This window comes from Artibeus jamaicensis, unplaced genomic scaffold (genome assembly GCF_021234435.1).
Source record: "Artibeus jamaicensis isolate MK-2021 breed Jamaican fruit bat unplaced genomic scaffold, CSHL_Jam_final contig_467, whole genome shotgun sequence".
Lineage (NCBI taxonomy): Eukaryota > Metazoa > Chordata > Mammalia > Chiroptera > Phyllostomidae > Artibeus > Artibeus jamaicensis.
Window position 1 is genome coordinate 8670191 of NW_026521845.1, and position 22994 is coordinate 8693184.

The 22994-nt window shown below is 45.3% G+C and overlaps 1 protein-coding gene and 1 long non-coding RNA gene across 10 annotated transcripts in view; one reads left to right on the forward strand and one right to left on the reverse strand.

The window, feature by feature from the left end:
• ESRRG (estrogen related receptor gamma) overlaps nucleotides 1-22994 on the reverse strand; it is a 507715-nt gene that overhangs the window by 472317 nt on the left and 12404 nt on the right. The window contains exon 1 of one of the 8 annotated variants that reach the window (XM_053667342.1): nucleotides 2317-2456. The exons of 2 other annotated variants lie outside the window; for them this stretch is intronic. The gene's annotated coding sequence lies outside the window, so the exon portion shown is untranslated. Of the gene's footprint in view, nucleotides 1-108; nucleotides 194-390; nucleotides 480-1080; nucleotides 1101-2316; nucleotides 2457-22994 lie in introns of those variants that run through there. 5 more of the 8 variants (XM_053667345.1, XM_053667338.1, XM_053667346.1 and 2 more) reach the window with 5 other exon arrangements.
• LOC119045808 (uncharacterized) lies at nucleotides 497-21972 on the forward strand. 2 transcript variants are annotated; one of them, XR_005081862.2, is made up of 3 exons: nucleotides 497-578; nucleotides 6661-6830; nucleotides 21234-21972. It is a non-coding gene; the product is annotated as an uncharacterized LOC119045808 (long non-coding RNA). The 2 variants fall into 2 exon arrangements; XR_008392073.1 differs by having other exon boundaries at nucleotides 21307-21972.

Below are 22994 nucleotides of genomic sequence, written 5' to 3' on the forward strand. Positions count from 1 at the left end.
GGGGGAGGGGGGTGGCAAGAAAGATTGCCACCAGGACTGCAAATCAAGAATGCCCCCGATGCAAATGTCTGTCTCCAGGGGTTGATGAGAAGGATGTGGACCAGTTACCTTGGCAGGGTCAGAACTGCGGCAGGGTAATCGGGTGAGTCGTCGGGGATTTTAAAGGAGCAAGCCCAGCCGCCGTCTGTGGCTGGGAAAGTCTACCGAACCCCCATGCCGGGGCCGTGCACGTCTGACACACGCCTCCTTTCGCCGGGCTCCCGCGACCTCAGCCGGCGAGGGGGTGCTGGCCGGCCGGCCACGGGCAAGGGCACGGCCACCCGCTGGGCCCCTGCGGGCTTGGCGCCGGCCTGGCCCCCGGGGCCCGCGTCCCGAGCGGCTGTCACTCACCGAGCCGGGCTGCGAGGGGCAGAGGGGCACCCGCAGCTAGCCGGAGCGCCCGGGCGCCTCCCTTCTCTCTTGGTAGCGTCGGTCCGCACTCCCTGTGACCCAGGACGTCATGATGCCTGTCTGTTTTCTCAATGATAACTTGGCAGAAGACGAGAGAGGCTGCCAGGTTCTCCTCGGGTGGTTACGTGGTATGTGCACGTTTCTGTTTGCATGCGTTTCTCTCCCCCTCTGGCTCTCTCTTTCTTTAAAAAAATAAATACCGATATTTTTTATGGGAAAAAAGACTTCCCGGCACTGTCATGATTCGATTGCGTTATTGCGCGTTTGCATAATTGGCACCTCTGGGTGTGTGTCTGGGCGTGTGGGTTTTTTGCCCCTTTAAATCCTGCTGCTCCCGCCGCCGCGCAGCCTCTGCAAACGGAAAGCAAGCATGCGTTCATCTTTTGTCTTTCATTTTACCTTCAGGGTGACATTCAGTGCCAACTGCTTCCCTTTTGACCGTCGCCAATCCCCGCCTGGGCAAAATACATTTTAAAAACCTGGGGGGAGGGGAAGCCGGAGCCAGCGTCAGCCGCCCCCCCTCCCCCGCCGCGGCCCCGAATGCTGGGCTTTCCATCCCTTCGACTCCCGGACCCCAAACCGGCGCGACCCACCGCCCACCGCAGGCAAACCGGTTTCCGTTCTACCCACCGGGCCCAGGCAGAGACTCGGCACCAGGACAGCCAGAGGCATCCACGCGCGGCGGGGCACTCATGCTCGCGGCTGCCACTTGCTGACTTGCATCTCTGTTGCCTTGCCAGGGTGTAGGCCTCTCACAACTGGAGCTATTTTTGTCTCCTAGAGATGTTCTTTAAAGCCTTTTAAACGTGGGGAGGGGGCAGGGAAGAGAGAGAGAGACGGAGGGACACCCCAGCCCCTCTGTGAGGAGCTGTACAGATACACTGGGACATTTGGGGGACTCCTGGCACCTGACCCACCAAGGGAGTCCGAAGGGACAGAAAGGATAACTGGCTTTTAACAGAATTCTTCTACAACAGCCAGAAAAGTTTTGTTGTGTTTTTTAATACAAAGATATTGCTGGCGAATCGCTGTTTTTGTCATTTGGGGAATTATGTTTGCTAGAATCAGTGGGAAAGGTCTCAAGCAGAACCCTTAACATTTACTTGGGGAACATGAAAACGTGTCTGAGGTGGTCCGAGGGCAGGTAGAGATCAAGTGTTTCTGTGATAACAGAGTTCGTGCCGTTTGTATGGTGTTTGGTAGCTTCTGTCCATCACAATATAGTGTGTATCACCACCATGTGTATAGCACAGAAAAATAAACATCTAGTATCCGGCAGGGTAAACATTTCCCTCTGCTTTATCATTAATTCCCCAAGTGCAGTCCAGAATGGGTTTAGGACCCCCTCCCCGGACCTGCAAGTCTCTTGTTGACCCTGGTCACCATGGAGCATTGGTAACGTCACTGTTTCTGCTGATTCCAAATTTCTGAACGATAACAGCAAAAGCCAAGGCTGCAATATTAACAACAACAATAATAATAATGATAATAATAATGATGAAAATAATAATAATAATAATAAAGCTTGGAGGAGAGTGTCGAATCTGAAAAGCAAAGACTTTCAAACTCACCTGAGACTAACTATGGCTGCCAGAGGATTCAGAGTCATTTACCTGATTCAGAGGTTGGCTCAGTTGAGTGAAAACAATTAAGTAGCTTGTTAGAGCTCCTCCCCTTGCAGTCACAGACCAAGAATCCCTAGCAGATTCTGTAGGGAAACACGGCCACGGTGCAAAGACCAGACGGTAAGAACTGGAGAAGAGCTTCCCTCCCTTAAACCTCAGGCAGTCTCAGAATACTATTGACTAGCAGACAGATTCCAAAACTTGAATGGGGCCTCGCTGCTCTTAATAACTGGACACGTACCTCTTGGACCCTGCTTATCAGTCCCCTTGAAGGCCAGAGGAAGAGCTGGGCCGGCCTGGCCAGGGCTTAGGGGTTATCAGTGCCCAGGAGGATTCTAAACAAGGCCAGAACCTGGGTAGCCATCATCCCCGTGTGTTACTGATAACTTGCAGTAACTATCCAAGAGGAGCTCGTTAATATTCAATCTAGCAGCCTGGTTCTCCAGCTTTGTACTTATTAACCTCAGAACTGGACCCTGCAAGGCCCACTGCAAAGAGAAAGAACCGTAAAAATGTGATTCACTTTAATCCCTGGAAATCCATTTTTTTTTTTTCAGACAAATGCCTTCCACGCTGCTTGTCACCCTTCTGCACGCCAGTCCGGACAGTCAAGTGGTTTCTTTCCCTGGGGCTGAGGAGTTCAAGCAACCAGCAAAGGGGACAGGCAGGGTACTCAGGTTCCCTGGACATTCAAACAGCTCCTTTCTAGCTCAGCTTCTCAGAGTCTTGTTCGGCCTATGACCAGCTCCCTGTTTTTTTATTCGGGTTCAGACTCCTCAGCCTCTACATTCAAGTCTTTATTTTCTGGCTTCACCCTAAATATGCTAGTTAATAGTGTTGTGGCCTGTTGACTTTAACTTCCCAGCAAAAACCCAAGGGCACGACATGCTGGCTGAGGTGGGCAGAGCGTTTGGAACACCCTGTTCCAACCTTTCCTCACGCACAGAACTTGTAAATCTAAATCTTCCCAGCAACAGCGTGACAGAGGGATTGTTGCTGTTGCCATTTTATGCAGGGAATAGAAGCACAGAGAAGTCAAGGAATTTGCCCAAGGTCACACAGCTGGGATTCAAAGTCAGGTGCCTTAAGTCCTCATGATCAAGCTCTCTTCTGCCTACCTACCTCCCTGCCTATTCACCTGTCTTTCCAACAGCTGGAACCTTGCACGTTTGGCTCTGGCTTGTCACCCATCTCCCATCCAGTGTTAACTCCTACTCCCATGTCATTGCCCAAGCACTCGACACCCCAGTCTGCCTCTTTGCTGTTCAAATTCAATGCATCGGTCAAGGCCAAGTTCGAATCCTGCTTTATCCACAAAGCCATTATTTACTATTGTTGGGTGAATCGATCACTGTCTGTTTTTGTTCCACAACATTCCCTTTTACATATGACATCATTGTCCCTCAACTATCTGTGGAACTTTCTTTTTTTTTTTGACTCCTCTTCATCTCTCAATTCCTTTCTGATGGGATTATGCAATTTTTTCCCTGACTCTTCCAGTATGCCTAACACGGTGCCAAATACAACACTGGCTCTCATTAAGCAGCTTCTGATGCACTAATTGACAACGTACTGCCCTTCGGAGAGCTAGGGTGCCAATTTTCAATGCGACAGAAACTGAAAGTTTTATGTAGCACAGTTTTATCCTTTAACGGGAGAAATTGCAAGCTAATTTCCCCGTATTTCAGACAGTCCCTATAAAATAACCAAGATCAAAATTATTTAATTTGAGAAGCTTATTAGGATGAGGTAGAATTTAATGAGAATGTGCAGGGGCAGGAAAAGTGTGTGTGTTTAACTGTAGTATTTGGAAAGCAATTGTAAACTTACTGTGATTTTTTTAGCTGTTGTGAGCCTTTCCCTGCTATATATTGAAATTTCTCAGTGTCAAAAAAATTAAGTTTTATACTTAAAAAATAGGAAAATAAGTCAGGAGACCTGCGATCTTGTGTTGGGTTTGAGACAGGTCAGCTGTGTGTGTCCTTTGGCATATTAATCACCCTGGGCCTCAGTTTCCTTTTTGCACAAGGGATATTTAACCAATTCTCAAGTTTTGTCCAGCTCTAAGCTTCTGCAAGTCTAAACAGGGTATGAGAGAAAGAGAGAGAGGAAGGGTTTAGCCTAACAAAACTGGTTTTCTTGGAGGATACAAAAAATATGCTGGGAGCCCAGGTATAATGAGCAAAGATCGTATTTCTAATTCCTGGCATAGTGAAGTGTAGTTCAGCGGGAAAAAAATCTCTCTACAGCTTTGGCGAGGTGGCTCAGCTGGTTGGAGCACTGTCCCATACACCAAGAGCTTGCAGGATTGATTTCTATTCTTGGCACATACCTGGGATGTGGGTTCGACCCCTGGTCATGGCGCACACAGGAGGCAACTGATGGATGTTTCTCTCTCACATCTATGTTTCTCTATTTCCCTCTTTCTCCTTTCCCCTCCCCCCTAAAATCAATAAACATATCCTTGGGTGAGGATCTAAAAAATGTTTTTAATTGATATACAAAAACATGTTCAAATTTACCTTTGCCAAGATGGTCCCATTTATTTGAGGTAAAATGATTAAAAACTGAGTGTACCAGTAGCCCACCACATCGATCATATGTTATTAGCCCTCATTCGTGCTTGCCTACAGCTCTCTGTCTAGAATAATCAGATTGCTATAGAGACTCCATTTGATATGAATGAATCCACCCACTTGTGCCTGGGTGTCTTAGGCTCACGCATACCTTGGATTAAATCATGAAGGAGATGAAGAGCACGGGTCTACTTGGGGGCCAGAATCAGAGCGGGGCCTCTCACACATTTCCTGATGTAACTAACTTTGAGTTGGCCTCCCCCTGCGTTCCTTTCCTTATGTCCACGCATTGAATGCTCATGACGCATCAACCTTCTCACCAAGTGACTGTCAGGATCAGTGAAAGAGCCGAAAGGAGGGTACTCCACGGATACCACGAAACATCATGGCCGATGTGGCTTGTTTTACACCAGAGTTGTGTTTCTGCAGAAACGTAAAATAAGGAGAGCCCGGGAATCCGGGAACCCAGGTTTCCCGGCAGAGCATCTAGGCTGATTTCTGCTACATGTTGATGGTTACAGGACTCACAAAGTCCTCGGGCAGTGAAGGACGTAATCAGCATGTCCTTGCAGATCAGTCACCCTGTCCCAGTCCAGAATAAAACGACATGATACAAACTGTGGGAAAGGATTACAGTTCATAACTCCACCAGGACCAAGTTCTTTGGAACATTTATTTACAACAAAAACTTATACCAGGCCTCTGGAGTGCAAAAAATGAGAAGGATCTCATATAATGCAGGGGTCCTCAATCAAGATTCCATGATAGCTTTGGCATCTCTGGATAAATTAAGAAAGTCTTCAAGTTGCAGGCAAAATGCATGTGTGTTAATGTGTGCACACACACGTGCATGTGCATTATTCTCAAGAGAAGACCTGTCACTTTGCTCACATTCTCAGAAGGGTTCAATGACTCCTGAAAGGTCCAGAACTACTGGTACAGGAATAGCTTATTTTAAAACAGACTAAGAGAATAACACAATCACTTAAGTCGAATGCCATGCTAACTACAACCTAGACAGTAGGCGATAATTGCCAACATTCAGAGTGGTGGCCTTGAGACGCAATGAAGGCATCAATAATCAAAAATATATATTTTTCAAGGTATTTTACTTAAACGGAAAGGGAAAATGCACCAGCTTCTAGGAAGGCTGGAATATTGAATTTAAGCAAGAAGAGGTTTCTGGTTCTGCGGATGCTGGCTGGACAATTCCCGGTGTGCTGACAAAGGGGGAGTCACATGGAAAGACGCTCCATGCTCAGGGAGTGCATTTCAGCCACTGCAGCTGCCAGGGGGCAAAGAATGAGGCATAAAGCAGAGTCCTGGCGGTGAGGTGGGGGGGAGACTGTGGGACTGTCTGGCAGGAAACTGGAATCCACAGACTTTAGTGCCTGCCTTGGGCAGCGGACTTAAAGATAGGATGTCTGGGAGGTGCAGAGAAAGGCTGTGGTAAGAAATCAGTGAGTTTGGTTTGGGACGTGTTGGGCCTACGGGCTGTGGGACAGCCAGATTCCAGGGCCCTTTGAAGTCCAGGGCCCATAGAAGTCATTTTGAAAAGATCTGTGGCTGGAGAAACCTACCTGTGAGTCTTCAGTGGATCTTCTGTGGCTTATGCTGGTGATACAGATGAGGGGAAATTATGAATATAAATGATTTAGGAGCATCTGAAATAAGATTGCATTTATTTGAATAAAATCTAATTTGCAAAATATAAAATTATATGACACTCCAGGCAAAATAGTGTTGGTGATTTTAAATATTTATAGACACCTGTATTTGTACCATAAATTTCTGAATAGAACTATATATCTCAGATTTTATTGTGCGTCTGGGGTTTTCTGGAGTTCTTTCATCTCGAGGCTTTCTTTTCTTTTTTTTTTTTTATTTTATTTTTCAATCACATTTTCCATTCAGTGTTATTTTGTATTCATTTCCGGCGCTCAGCACAGTGCTTAGACGTCATGGCTGTAGTTCCCATCTGTGATCACACATTCATTGCCTGTGCGCAGGAGGGAGAAAGAGTTCCAGCTTCAACTGGAAAAATAATCAAGATGTCACCTGATGCCACAAGTTAACAACTATGTTCCCAGCTGTGTGGCTTTGCCAGTTCCTGAACCAGCAGAGTAAAGTCGGTAAAGTCATGGAAAGAACATTGAACTTGGCATCAAGACACCTGAGTGTGAGTCTAATTTCTACCTCTCCCTGCTTTTGCCACCCTGGGCGAGTCATTCAGCTTCTTACTGCCTGGACTTCCCCTTCCATGCTTCCCCTGCCGTCCACATGGAATGACCACTGAGCCTTGGGGGGTAGGCAATCACCAAAGGGGAGGGGCAGGTGAGCCCAGCTGCACACTTCAAAAGTCACCTCCTTGCTGATCATTTTAGGGACACCACCTACCCCTCTCCTCCCTATGACCGCCCAGTGGAGTCCGTCACTCCTTCCTTTCCACCTCCATCAACACACTCCTACGATTTTACTTATCACTTTTATTTTTGGTTGATATACCTGGCTTTGCTGTTCCATTTAGGTAAATGCCTTTAGTCTAACAGATGTTTTCATTATTTTTTTTACTATAAGGGCCTAGCACACAGTAGGTGCTCCATAAATATGAAATGAATAAGCTGGTATCAGGGGAGAGCATTTGCCTGAATCTGTTCCTAATCCATGAAAAGTCTTGAGCTAATCCAGGGAGCAGAGAGGGCAAAGCCAGCCTACTGACAGGCCGTAGGCTGTGGGGCACGGGCACTCGGCTCCAAAGGGGCCACTCTCTCGTAGAACTCCCACTTTTACTTATTGACACTCCCTCAGGTGTACAGTTATTACAAGGGAATAAAGTATGTCAGTCCCCAATCCTAAGCTTAAAATGCCAAACAGCCCCCCTTCCAAATAAAAAGTTAACACAGACTTCATTTGACACCGGTATATGAACACTCGACAGCAGGTTTTGCCAGAAAGCTCCGAAGAGAAGGCAGAATGGGGTGAGGGCACTAATAGGTGGGTGAGGGCGCTAATAGATGGGTGACGGACCATCCAGGGTGGTGGGGGAAAAACAGGGAGTGGAACCAAATATCCCCCTTTACGTTCCTGAGGAGTGGTGTTGAGCTCTCTAGGATCAGTTCTTACATCTTCAAGATGGAATTAGAGTATGTAGTTCTCAGAGTTGGTGGGAAGATTAAATAAGATAATGCCTTGTCAGAGGAGGCAGCTGATGAAAGAAAATTCTCCTCCCGCCCTTTCTATGTTCTTGCCAATTTACCTTCCCAGAAGAAGAAAATGAAGAATCAAATCCATCCACTTGTAACCGTGATCAACTTCTAAGCTCTTCCCTTGATCCGGCTGCTAAAAAAGGCCCCCAAGAGTAGCCAGAGGCCCCGGGAGTAGCCTGTGTCCACGGTCTCCAACTTCGCTGTGCACTGGAGACACCTGGGAGGCTTCTGGAAAGCGTGGTGCTCATTCCACACCCCACAGCAGCGAAGTCAGAAAGTCTGAGGGCTGCAGGCCTGCAGCGGTATTTTTTTAAACCCCAACTTATTCCAGCGGGTACCGGAATTTGAAAAATCCACTGGCTAAAGAGGAGAAGTACGCCCGTGACCAGTGAGTTTGTGTAATTGGAGCCTGATGCTCGTAAGGCCCTCATTTTGAATTCTAGTCCAGAATATGGCAGCTCTTGACGCTTTCACAGGCCCAGGATGCTTAGCTCTTCTCCGTCAACCCTCCTGTGGCAAATTCTCTGTAAATGAACCCCAGACTTGGGGTAATAACAGAGGACTGACTCATCCCAAGTACCAAAAATACAAAAACAAAACATAAAAAAGCACAAACAGGTGTGCATTGGTGCTTCTTTACAATTTAGAAAGTGCTTCAATAACTTATTTTATTTAATCTCCAGCAACCTACAGAGTTGCATTGTTATTATTATTATTATTATTATTATTACTATGCCCAGTTACTAGATAATGAAACAAAAACTAAGAAACTTTCAGCTTGCTCAGGGACACAGTAGCAGAGCAGGCATGTTGAAGAAATGAATGAATGAATGAATGGCCAAAGGGAAATGGGCCCCGGGAGAGATTCAAATGAAGGTACCTTCTCCACAATTAAGGATATCTTTTCTAATTCTAGCTCTCCCTTGCAATAATCTAATGAAGTGGATAGGATCCCTACCGTATAGGAAGATAAAATGAGAATTAATGCAATTAGACCTGTAAGCAGAGCAAAATGTTGGTTAAGCAAAAAAGACTGTTAAACTGGAATTGATTCTTTTCAATTTTCTGTGTAATTATCATGGGGTGACGTATACAGGGCGGCCATCTCTAACAGTACCTGGGAATCCTAATGTAACATGCGGCTGCCCGTGAATTCATTGCACTGAGGCCCACTGGGTCAGGCCAGGAAACTGTTTTCCATCTGCCCAAACCAGACCAAGCCAAGACAGAACAATCCAGCAGACCCTGGAAGTGCAGTGGTAACAACCATGGTCTGCACTGAGATTCTCCCCAGGCCAAATCATATTCTGAGAAAGGCCCTACAGAATTCTAATGGAAGTTAGTCCACAGCACTGGCTTAGCTGGGTCCTTCCCCATGTTATTAGGGCTCCACTCTGTCATTACAAGGCTTGGCATCAGTGCAGAGCTGTTCCCTGTCAAGGTCAAGTGCTGTGAACAAGTCAAATGTAAGCTGGGATGATGATGGCCGCAGCACTCAGAAAACGGCCCACATGACCAGTTCCTCTCCCGACACAGAGTCACGATGACGTAGCAGCAAATGCAGGTCAGATGACTGCTCTGCTCTCCTGAGCTTCCCTTTTTATCTGGAAGAACCACATTTATTGAAGTGAGGCTCTTTCACTGATGACAGTGGTATTTATTAAACACCCCAGAAACTGCAAATCCAAATGCGCATTTCTCTACAAAACAGACACTTGGGGAGGACATGTAATTACCTTAGTGATCCTGTGATTGCTCTAAACATTTTGGGAATCCCTCTTCTAAAATCACTTTCATGGCTGGCTTAGGACTCACACAAGAAAACCAGCATCATTTCTTTATGGCTGCACCTTATGTGACAAAAATAGCACCTGTCAACCCCAGGCACGGCCCACCAGTCTCTCAGGCATTTGCTGAAAACACGCCCAGCTGTCCCCGACTTCCTGGGCAGCAGCTCAGAGATGTCAGTGACCTCTGTTCGGGGCCTTGTTGAAAGGACAGGCTTGACGTGGGAAACCTCGCCTGACAGGTTAACTTTCCTTTCCTCTGTGGACATGAAGCCTGGTCCTCTAACATACGATCACTCATTCACTCACCGTCACCTGAGCCCTGACTGTTTTGTTTTACGAAGAGGAGCCTGCTGGTAATGAGAAGGCCGAGTGAGGGTATGAAAGGGGAAGTCCAGAACATCTCTACTGGGCACATCCTCTCTCCCACCATGCTCTCCTGACCAACCCCATGACTTCAACTGTGGCCTTGGAGACAGTCTGAAAGAAGCATAAAGAATGTAGGCTCCAGAACAAAATTGCCTGGAGTCCAATTTTGCTAACAGACTACTCAATCAGGTGACTGGGGACAAGTTACTTACTCCATCCGGGCATGCACCCATATTTTGCCATGTATAATGCAAACCCCTGTTTTGTGTGTATTATCCATGGGATTATCATACCCATTATCATACCCATGGTATGTGATCATTACATCCATGTATAAAGCACATCCTTATTTTTCCCTCAAAAGTTTGGGCAAAAATTGCACATTATACATGGCAGAATATGGTAGTTAATCATAGTGCCTACCCCTGATGGTTAGGAGAGGATTCAGTGATGTGTGTGTAAAATGTTTAGGACAGTACTCATCATTTTCAATAAATATTAAAAATATTTTTTATACTTACATGTTAAACATTCTTAAATCATAAACTCTAGATCTGAAGTCCCAACCTCCTTGCTTACCAGATGCTCACTACCATTTCAAACTGACCAGCTGCAAATGTGAATTACATGTTGGCTCAACTTCTCATCTTCATGCTAATTTCTCTGCTCCCAGTCTTGGCCCAAGTTACCAATTATCTGCAGGATCATTAACTCCAAGTTTAACCCACATTCTTCCTTCCACCTTACTCTACCTGCCCTCCGACAAATACACACTCACAGGCACGTTCATTCAGTTAGAAACTCGTGTTGATTCCCCCTCCCTATTTTTCCTTCCCACTCTGTGTGTTTTAAAGCAATGTTTGTTAAGATATTACTCCATGCCAGTTCTAAATATTATTATGCTTGCATTACTCATATAAATCTTACAACGACCTTATAAATTATTACTATTTCCATTTTAAAAGCATGGAAACCAAAGCACAAAGAGATTAGGAAACTTGCAGGGGGTTCAACCAGCAAGTACCTCTGAGAACTGGAATAGAGAATACTCGATGGAAAAAAAAGGTGGAGAAAAGACGAAGAAAATTCTAGTCTCTTTGATGAATAGCGCTCGGAAAACTAGACAGTCACATGCCAAACAGCGTAACTAGACACTATACCACCCCCAGAAATTAACTCAAAATATATTAAAGACCTAAATGCGAGACCTAAAACCATACAGCTCCTAGAAGAAAACAGGAAAAAAGCTCCTTAACATTGGCCTTGGCAATGATTTTATGGACATAAACCCCAAAGCACAAGCAACAAAAGCAAAAATAAATAAGTGGGGTTACACTGAACTTAAAAAGCTTCTGTTCAGCAAAAGAAGCAACCGAGAAAATCAAAAAGCAGCCTACGGAATGAGAGAAAATATTTGGGGAGGGAGATAAAAATGAGATCAAAGGGGCAAAGCACTCTGTAGCTAACTGATAATGGGTTATGTGAATTAGGTATCATGATCCCGTGAGCTGACGAGTCCCCAAGTAAGGTCTTAAAGCCACAGAACGGAGTGTCTTGAACTGGACACTGAGAGAGGCAAGGGTCCCCAGGAGCCAATGTTGAGTGGTCCAGGGCCCTGCACTTTACGTAAGAAGCACTGGAAGAAAATAGCGGCATCATAAGCTGAGGAAAAGCAGCAGTGTTCCCATTCCTAATCCGTGCCGTAGCTGACATTTTGAATTTTGCAACAGAAAAAGCAATTTTATAAACTCAATGATTTGAGATTGAGCATAAAACTCTTCCTCACAGATGACACTTCCGTGATGAGTAACAACTCTGGGGGAAAGTTCACACTACGTCTTAGTCTCTAGGAAAGAGCTTTGGAAAGATCACGGGTTGAGCGTGATTCCCTGCAAACTCATTGGCACAATTAAAGTGAAATATCCCATCTTAACTGCTAGTCGCCGGAACCCTCTCATTTCCAATAACCCCTACCAGACCCACCTGCAAAGCCAGCTCCATTCCAAGAGCAATATCCATCCTGACCCCTAGTCCGGGTGATCCAAGAAAGCTACAAGTCATGTCATCATCCTCACTGTTCTGCTCCTCACTGTGGTCACAACATGTGGAACTCCAGCAGCTGAAGTCCCTGTTCCTATCCTCGGATCCCCACTTTCCTCTAGGTATAAGGCTGGTAACCAATTTTTAAAAAGACATTATATGTTGCACTCTTAATATGGTTCCAGCATGTGCTGATTGCTTTATTATTTTACAACTCAATAACCCTAGAAGGTAGGCAGTATCTTATATTTTAGAATTTACAGAAGTTGGAATTTAGAGAGATTAAATAACTTGGCCAGAACCACAAGTTAGTAAGTGGTGGGGCCAGGATTTGGGTTGAGTTGTTCACCTCCAGAGTCTTCATTAGGCATGGGTACTTGACCATGACCTTTGAATACTTATCCTGTGCTTGGACCTCCCCTAAAGCCAAGGTCACTGCTCACTGGTCTTCCTGGACTCCCTGGCTGGTTGGAATAGCAACTACCTACCACTCTCCAAACTTCCCTGATGCACAGAAGCATCCACCAGTCTCCATGGTAACAGATTCTGTGCACTCGTCTCTTGCTTAAACTTCCTCCACTAACCTGCACATGGATGATCAGCCCAGCACCTGCTACATCCTAGGAATCTCAGTGTTTCTGGCCTTTATTCCCAAGCATGTGAAGTTGGGCTGTGCATCCTGGCATGGCGAGGGGCAGGTGGTCTTCTTCACCTTATTACACCTTTGAGAGAAATAAAATAAACCTTGAGGCCATACAATTACTCTTTTAAGAACTAAATCACATACCAAATTAGATTGCGGTGAATCAGGTTATCTGTGAAGAAATTAAACACAAATGCAACATCCTAAGATTGGCAACCAAAATGGCAGCCTTCATTGCTAAGAATAAAAAACGTGTTTTCTTCCAAAAACAAAGAGAAATGCTGAGCTTCGGTAGAAGTCTTTCAATGTGATAATCCCCGAGCAACAGATTTCAATTCTCAAGCTGGGAACCACTGTCCTGAAAGGAATGGTACTTGGGAACTAGATATGCAAGAGATCAAGGGGAGCTTCTCAGAGTGAAGGGCAGTGTGAAGGTCAGGCCTCCCCTCTGCTGTTCCTCCCTGCTTCACGTAGCTCCAGAAGCCCCTCAGTGTGCAACATGCATGCACACACACACACACACACACACACACACACCACCTGGCCTCAGTGCTTTCAGGGTTGTTTTTGTTTTGTTTTGTTTTGCTTGTTTGTTTTTTAAAGTGATCCTATGACTAGTCCAGAAAGTATTTAGTTAAGTGTGAACTGGGTTGACAGTTCTGCAGAAGGCATCGACAATCTCACCTCCAACGAATATACGACAGAAGATGGGAAGATCTCCGTTCCTGGAGAAGCAGCTTCACTTAGCAGGAAAGGGGGTTTTTGAGACAAAAATTCCCCGAGCTGTCTTTTTGGAAATGTCAACTGTCCCTGAAGTTCTGCTGACAAGGGACGTTGGCTCTGAATTCTGTTGCCCTCCCTTTAGGACCACGACCAGGCTCCAGCTCTACTGCCTTAACCTTGACACCCTCCTCGGCTTGACTTTGAACTGTGCCCAGCTCTGAAGTGGGCAACACTGTGAAAACAGCAAATAACAGATTTTGCCTAATCGTATGCTTTCGCCACATTCTACACACCTATCAGGATTTAAAAATTGGTCTCCTCCTCCCTCCATTTACCACCTACCTGGAACAGAAAAATTATTTTAAATGGACCAATTAAGACAGTTTAAATAGATCTGGATATATACACTAGTCAGGTCATTTTCCACATGGGCATCTGTTTTGTAACCTAAGCGAAGATATTATGGCAAAACTCAAGCTTTCACCAATCTCACTGTTAACTGTCTGGCTTAATATTATGACCCAACAGGAAAAGAAGGAGAATTCTGTTAGGTTATATCATTGCATTAAAGATGAGTAAAGAATAGTATGAGGTCTGTCCAGAAAAAGTCCAGCCATTGTTAATACAACCAGAACAGTTCATGTGTGACACTGATGTAAACTGGCAGCCAAGGAGAGTGGACTGGGGCGCACGTGCATGAACAATGACGACTTCACTGCACTAGTCAGTGGGGGTGTTAGACGCCTGGTGAGTGAGCCCTAGTACTGTGTGGCTGTCTCCTGTAAAATGACTGAACCAGGAGAGCAATGAATCTGCATCAAATGTTGCATTAGGCTTAAACATTCCTCCACAGAAACTAGAGATGATTCAGAAGGCCCCAGCTGTGGGCAACTGGTGATTGGCAGCTCCATCACAACAATGCGTCCACTCATACATAACATCTCATGCAGAGGTTTTTGGTGAAATATCGAATCATCCAGGTTAAATCAGCCCCCCTACAGCCCATATTTGATGCCCTGCAATTTCTGGCTTTTCCCAAAACTAAAGTCACCTTTGAAAAGGAAGAGATTTCAGATCCTTGATGAGATTCAGGAAAATATGATGGGGCAGCTGGTGGCAACTGGGAGAACTGTGTGAGGTCCCAAGGTGCCTCCTTGGAAGGGGACTGAGGCATCATCGTTGTTCTATCTACAATGTTTCCTGTATCTTGTATCTCCTTTAATAAATGTTTCTATTTTCACACTACATGGCTGGGTAGCTTCAGGAGACACCTTGTATTTCAAGTCTCTTTTATCTTCAACTCTCTTATTTTTATCCTCACCTGAGGATATGTTTACTGATTTTAGAGAGAGTGAAAAGGAGAAAGGGAAAGAGAGAAACATTGATTATTTGCCTCCTGTATCCGTCCCAACTGGGGATCGAACCTACAACCTTTTAGTGTACAGGACAAGGCTTCAACCCACTGAGGGATGCACATACGAACACTTCATTGTAGACAGTGAAGACAGAAAGTTCAGAGAAGTTACTGATCCAATATATGGTCTGTTTTGATATCCAAACTTAATGCTAAAATGTATATTTAAAAACTCCCCTAAATTCAGTGTTAGCTACTTATGCACAAGGCCACAAGATTGGACCAAGTCTCCTCTTTCCAAGAATACTTGATTAGAGAGCCCTTGCTCAAGTTCACTGCATTTTGCATGACTCCTACTTTTCTGCCTTCGATGAACAGCTTCAGTTGTATTCATTTTTATCAGTAGCGATATCACTCAGCATTCAGGCTACAAGTATAACTACTCACACCGGAATTAAATGTCAGCGCTTCCTCAGTGGAGGGCCCTACCTGCTCTCCAGTTGTCTCCTTTTACCTGGGAGTCGAAACTTACACATAGATATTGCCCTTGGGCTTCATTCGGAAAGTCTGTTTTATTAGGCAACAGACAGAGGAAGAGGTTCAAGTTCCCCTTAATAGTTGCATTTAAATGCACATACGAACACTTCATTGTAGACAGTGAAGACAGAAAGTTCAGAGAAGTTACTGATCCAATATATGGTCTGTTTTGATATCCAAACTTAATGCTAAAATGTATATTTAAAAACTCCCCTAAATTCAGTGTTAGCTACTTATGCACAAGGCCACAAGATTGGCCTCCACACAATTATTTAAGATGTTACAGAGTATTTTCCATCTTTCTTATGCTTGGAAATAGTCAGATTTTATGACTGCTGAGTCAGAGCCAACAACATATAATTTTATGCCATAAAATACAACCTTTTCCTTTAGCTGTGGAAATTTATATGTACATATTTATGTGCTCCTATAGATAAAAATCTTCATAAACAGAGTGGCCATTCAAGACGAACTCTATTTAAAGCTTGCCATTCCTGACTCTGGTAATATCACTGCTATGCTTTAAAAAATTCAGTACTTCCCCATAAATTAAATTACCAAATCAAAAACAAACACCTCAAACTGGTATTCAAGTCTCTCCACAATTAAAATAAATTTTTTCCTGGCTTTTCCTATTTATTTATTTATTTATTTATTTGCCATACAAAATCTTATCCTATGCAAAAACAAAACAAAACAAAATGCACAAACCAACCCAGGTACAGTTGCCACTATGTCCCAACCTGGGAGTCTCTCTCAAACCCCCCACGCCTCCCCCTTGTGAAAGTTCCGGTCACCCTTCAGGTTTTGTCCCGAGGCCACCTCACGCCCCATCTGCTCCTGCACGTGCCCTCTCTGCAGCTCCACAGCTCCCACAGCTCAGGGCACTCACTGGGCTCTGTGTGATTAAGCCAGATGCATCTTTTAAATGAGCGCGATGATAATATACTTACCACAGACTGCGCATGGGCACGTAAGTTAAAGTTACGGGTATTTGTCAGCCCATTCCTGTAAATGAACTTACCTGTAAATGAACTGGGGTTTTTAAAAGGCAAGGACCATACCCATCAGAGAGATTTTGAACAAGGATGAAGCACGAGCTTGCTTTCGCCAACCAAGTGCTCAGAAATTAGTCTATAAACCAGTCAAAATAATATTCCAAGAGAACAGGACATAGGAAGCAAAGCTTCCTTCCACTCGGGGCGCTGGGCAGGGCGGCTTTGAGCAAAACCCCGACACACACTTGGCCACGAACTCTACACTGTCCGCACCCACCTGCCAACACCCACAGAGACCAGCTCAAGCCCAGGCAAGCACAACGGGCTGCAGGTGCTTTCCGTACAATAAGTGCATTTAGACGTCTTTGCTTGCTCTGGTTCTGGGCTGAACTAGATGAAGCAACCAGCAGTTCTGGGTGTATCATCAAAGACGCCTGGGAAATAGCAAACATTCTCAATTTTTAATGGTGGTAAAGGGGGACACGCTTGCCAGGTGCCGTATGAAAATCTACTCAAGTCCTTCCTTAAACTGCATGTTGCACCACGCCACCAGAAACACTCCTGCCCCCGGTCACGTGGGAGGCTGCTTTCATTCACCCCGCCAGCCCTCACAGCCAAGGTGGCCAGTGCCCGCGTGGAAGGAAGTCCAAAGTCACCCAGTGTTCAAGGAAAAAAATCAGGGAGATGATACAGGTGATGTTAACAACGTTTAAAAAAAACCCAAGTGGATAAAGGGGCAAAAAATTCATGGAGGCTAGTGGCAAAGTGATCGTAGTTCATAAATAGCTTTGGGGTTACTGAACCTGGAGGGGTTTAATTTCTAGCTTCCGGAACACACCATATCCTTAAAGGGTCTTGAAGTTAAGGAAGGTGAACCCCAGCCTTTCAAGGAAGAAATCACCCCAGTTCAAATAGTGTCAAATTCTAAGCCACATGGTCTAGCCTGCTTTGTCACTCAGTAGAGAGATGTTCAAGGCCACGTCCTAGAATCCATGGGCCAGCCTCCCCCTCATCAGACTGGCCGCAGATGACAACGACATGGCACACAGATGGCCAACCCCAGCCCCACCCAGCCCAGGCATCCAGGCAGATATTGCTCCTCCATCGCAGTAGCCCATACACATACCAAACGTGGTCTCCGCATAGCACTCTGAAAAGTAACTCCCAGTTGACCGGAGCAAGCTGAAACTGCTCCACCGCCCTATGTTAAGGAAATACCTTTAAACCGCCTTGGTTTTCACCAGTTGATTGCCTGTTACTCCTTAGTCCTCCCGGTTCACAGGGCCTCTGCTTGCTCAGAGCCATAGTGCCCAGCCATCGCCCACTTGCCTCTTCTGGACCTCACCCTCCAAACCTCGCATACTCTTGACCACGGGGAGTCACTGACCTTGATTTCTGCTGTGACTTTTCGGTGTCCCAGCCATCCCATGGATCTGGCCTTGAATTTTACCCAGGTGGCCCTGGCTTCAGTGTCCTACCTGCCAGAGTCAGTGCTGTGTCCACTGGAGCCTTTCAGGAAGACCACCTGTCCAAGTGGGGCCGGAAGAGTCCTGATACTTTTATTTGTCTGCTCCAAGTGTGCTCTGTGTTCAGAGCACAGCACTTTAAGTGTCTCCTCGTCTATCTCTCATGCCAGGTTGAGTAACTTGAAGGGAATATATTTATCTTCCTTCTAGGAACCTCCAGCATAAGCACAGCGCATGCCATGTGGCTGGTGTTCAATAAATACCAGTGGAAATGAAGAGTCTCATTCATGCATGTTTCAGGACAGCTTCCCCCTATCGGTCCCCACCCACCTGGTTTGGGCATGACAGGAAGTCAAAATGCCCAACGACATGGCACACAGATGGGGACTTACAAGGCCCACGTGGTCTACGCACCCCCCCGACCTCATCACCTCTCTGAGGAATTCCCAGTACTTGTCCGCTCGTTCTCTGTGCTCCAGCTTCACTGTCCCGCAACCACGCCAGGTGTGCTCCTCCTGTGGCCCTTCTGCACTTGCTGCCCCCTCTTCCCGAAATGCTCCCCCCCCAGACTTCCGTGGGGCTGCCTTCCTCACTCCTTCCAGATCCAAAGTCAAAGGTCACTTTCTCTTGGATGCCTTCTCTGCCCACCAGTTCTGAACTTCAGTCTCCCAAACACTGCCTATCCCCTCCCTTGTCTCTTTTTCACAGGACTTATGGTGATAGTGTATCCTCTATATTTACCTACTTGTATTGTGCACCATAATATGAGCTGCATTAGCCCAGAGACTTTTGTCTGTTTCATTCACTACACAGCACATTGTCTGATATTTAAGAGCTGCTTGTTGTAAATTTTATGAATGAATGAATGAATTTACAACAGGCTGGCTTCTCATCTGTGGACTATTTCTCAGTGTCATTTCTGGTCTAAGTGGATACAGAGAGGAGAGAAAGCTGAGTGAAAGATTTATTAATGTGTGTATTTTTCTGAGATCCTGATCTCACACTCAGCCTGTTAAAGTGTCTGGGTTCTCTGTAGGTGTTGTAGATGAAATAGATTAAGATAGGCACTTTTCCATTTTATAGGTATAAATATCTTAATTATCTTGAGAGGAGTGTGCAAAGCCAACAGCACGGATAGCAGCAATCACTGGCAGATCCTAACTCTGCTTGTCACCTTGCTGGCAAGTTCCCAAATCGAGTATAATGATTTGCTACTAACTCAAACCAAACTAATAACAACCCGTGATTTTCCCAATGTGGTTAAAGAAGTGAACTCACTCCTGTCGTATCTATTGGACTATTTTTATCCAAAAACTGAGTGCTTTGATCCGATGATACTTATTTACAACATCACATGGTAACAGGCAGCAGAAATATCATATATTACGAACTTATAGAAAAGCGGTTTCTCATCTCTTTAGTATTTTAACACCCGTACTGTCAGAATACTCTTACTGAAGCCTAACTTAGATATTCTCTCTTATAATGTTGATATCATTAATCAAAAACCAGAAAATAAAAGGAGATAATCATCGTGTCACTGAGAATGCGGCAACCACGTCTCATGTTTTCTGACGTACAGAGAGAGTGCGGATGGTTACAGGCTGCTTTCTCGTCACATCCTTGCTGCTGGCCCACCTGTGACCCTCCTTCCCACACGTGGTTCTATTGACTTTCTCTCCCTATACCATCCCCCTGGGCCAGTGGTAAGTCTGGAATGCACAAGAATATTTAGTATTAGATGGTTATGGACAAATCAGGGAATTTGGTGCCTTATGAATAGGACATACTATTATCAAATAATCCTGAGCAAATCAATCAACTTCACTAAACCTCAGTTTTCTTATCTGTACAACTTAGACTTAAAATGCTTAGCTTACAGGGCACCCAAACTGTTTTAAATGTCATATTGATAACAGTTACTACTACAAGTGATAGCATAGAGGGAAAAATATAGCCAGAGGTTAGAAACGCTGGCTTTGCCCTCTGTCATAACTGGGTCCAAATCCTGATTCAGGCACGGGACAACTTTGGAATCTTGAAAAGCCACATTCCCTCTCTCTGGACCCGTTTAGTAATACGAAAGAAACAGATAACAGTGCTTCAAGGAATTTTTCGAGGATTAAATAAAATTAAATGTTTAAAGAATTAAATGGAATTAAATAATGAAGTAAAATTAAAAATAGTTCCTGTGACATAGTAAACCCCCAATAAATAGTTCATATTTTTACAGCTGTTAACAAACCTATTTCTGCATCCAGGCTAGTAAATTCTCTCTGGCTTATTCCCATGGAACTGTATTGTCTTGAAGTCTTTAGCCTTCATTAAATGACACCCATATTTTCAACTCTCTAGAACAATTTTTGATACTTGCAATATTTTTAGAGAATATTTACAGAAAGCAGTCTTGAAAATGAGTCAGTTTAAAAGGTTAAGCAGACGATGCATAGTTAATGCTTTGCCAAAAAGTTCAAAATTCTTTACATGTGACCAAAAGGTGCACCGACCCTGCTTTTACAAATCTATCTTTGTCTCTCTAAAGCCCACAACTTAAGCATTTCTTAATATAATTATAGTAGCTGGAAACTATTTAACCCTTACTATGCACTAGGCCCTCTTCAAAGCATTTTACCAATATTAATGCTTGTAGTTCTTCCAACAACACTATGCAGTGAGTACATTGCTAACCTCATGCTAAAAGTGGGGAAAGAGATACACAAAGGGCCCCGTACCAGGACCCAGGCTCTACCACCAGTGTCTGGAGGAAGAAATGAACCCAGGCAGACTTGATTCTGGGCCCTGGGCTCTTAGCCGCTGTGCTGAGCTTCTTAACACAAACACTGAAAGCTCTGAGACCGACACGCAGCTCGGCCATGGCTGTGTCCTGAAATTACTGGATAACTTCCAGATCCACCCTTTGCACTACAGGCCTCAGAGTCTGCAGGAATATTTAGTCATACTTGCCACAGCGAGTCATTAAAACCAATCTGATGGGGCCATCGGTCACGTGACTCGATTCTAGTTCCTCGTGAAGGTGTGCACGAAGAAGTGTGGGCTCATCCGAGACGACCACCATCCCCTCTGCTCTCGTTAGACAGGGATTACACGGTCTTTCAAAGGAAGAGAAGGAACATGCCCAGACACACACCTGCACGCACACGCATGTGAAAGGCAACGAACACACACTCTGGACTCCATTATCTGCATATTTCCCATGGGGGGAAGATAGGTGTGGTGTGGGCCCCTATAAACACAACTTTGAATAAACCAATAAGGGATAACTGATTCAATTTCAGGATTAGAATAGAACTCTCATCCCCGTCTGGGTTCTGAAACTAAAGCCACGCAATTCATCACCGTTCACAAACTGAATCCGAACAAGGTCTTGCAGGAGCCAACTCTAAGGGCCCCGCCTCCCAAACACAGCACAGGGCACTGATAGACCTTTTTTCACCATAGATAGAGGCTGCTGGTGTGGCCAGGACTGAATTCAGCAGATTCAAAACCCTGTTCTCTCACTGACTCTGAACAGCACCGCTGGCCCTTCGACACTGACTCCTTCCCGTCCACGCGGTGAACATGACCTGGCGGTGGACCCTACAGATGCCTGAACCCCGCCCTCAATCTGCCCTAATGACTGAACGCTCCCCTCCAACAGCAGAAGAAAAGCAAAGCAGTGAGAAAAGAAAAGGCCGCGCTATATTCCTTTGGTACCTGCCAGCCCTTTTCCCGGACATTCATCCCCATTTCCCTTGATCCCGCACCATGAAGGCGGGGCCCATTGTGGGGATACAATCCCTGTGCTTCCCTGCACCTTGGCTGGATTTGATTCACAAAGGAGAGAATGTCCGAGTAAACATCATATGGTTGTTAAAATGACAGAAGCATTGAAACGAAGGTTGGACTGGAAAGTAATGTGCACTCAAGCTTTAATTACATTGTGTTTCCTCATGGAACGTCCTAGCCAGGGACTTAAAACACTACAGTTGCGCCCAGCTCACCTTTCCAGCGTTTTCTCGCCCTTCTTCCTGGTAAGGGAGAAAGTGTGTGGGCTTCGGGCTCAGTTGGATCATTTATTCACATTTCCTGGACAAATATTATATGCAAATTACAGCCATAGGTACTGGGGATACAAAAATGAACAAGATGAATAATGATCATAAACAAATGCTGTTCCACTCCTTTGAGGAGCTCACATTCTATTACACAAAGGTAATCATCATCTGGTGAGTGTGAAGTAATAGAAATACGTGCACTACACAGTGGAGTGTCTCCTCCTAGATATCCCTAAGACACCTCAACATTCGCACTCTCTTCAAAGTCATTGTCTTCTAGGGTTCCTTATCTTAGCCACCCAGGGTCCCCGAAGCCATCTTCGATAGCTCGTTCTTTCATATCTACCGTATTTCATCCAAAATAGGAGCTATTTCATTTCTGGGGTTAACAACCCGAAGGCAACATATCAGTATTTGTTACCTGAACCAACAAGTCTAGTGTCACCCACTAGGCTGACCCTCAAACATGGCAGCCAAGATGAAATCGTTTTAAAAAAAGGGCCTGGTCACATCTTCTCTATCTTCTTATAGCGGCTTTCCATGCCTCTTGGAATAAAGAAAAAGCTCCTTAACGTGCCTAAGGAGGTTCTTCAGAGCCTGGTCCTTACTTACTTCTCCTGCCCCACTGCATGGCCCCCCCAACCCTGGGCTTTCTTTAATCCCTTCATATATGCTGAGGGAGTCCAGCACTCGCCACCCTCAGACATATACCTGGCCACACTGAGTCTCTTAGGCTAAAGGAGCTGGAAGGGCCCTCTGACCCGCCCCCACCCGCCTCCCTGAAGCAGTCATGAGAGCCTGCGGTGAGAGGGGCCCCTCTGTACCCAGAGGGGAGGAACATTCCTGTCTGCAAGGCGCAGGGACGCCCAGCAGGATGCATAGGAACCGGCCTGGCTTGGCTTCCCCAGTCACTGCCCTGCTCCAGCTCTGTGACCTATCACATCCTTCCACGACTTTCCATTCTCCACCACACCTACCAAAAAAAAAAGAGCTCAGGCTTAACCATTTCCACGGGTCTGCATTTCCTTAGGAAGGTTCCCATGTCACACTAGAACTTGTATTAAGTACATTCGCGTGATTTTCTTTTGTTTTTCTGTCCATTTACTTTTCAGACTCATTCTCGGACCTTAATAGTGTGAAGGGAAACTCCCCTCCACCCCATAAG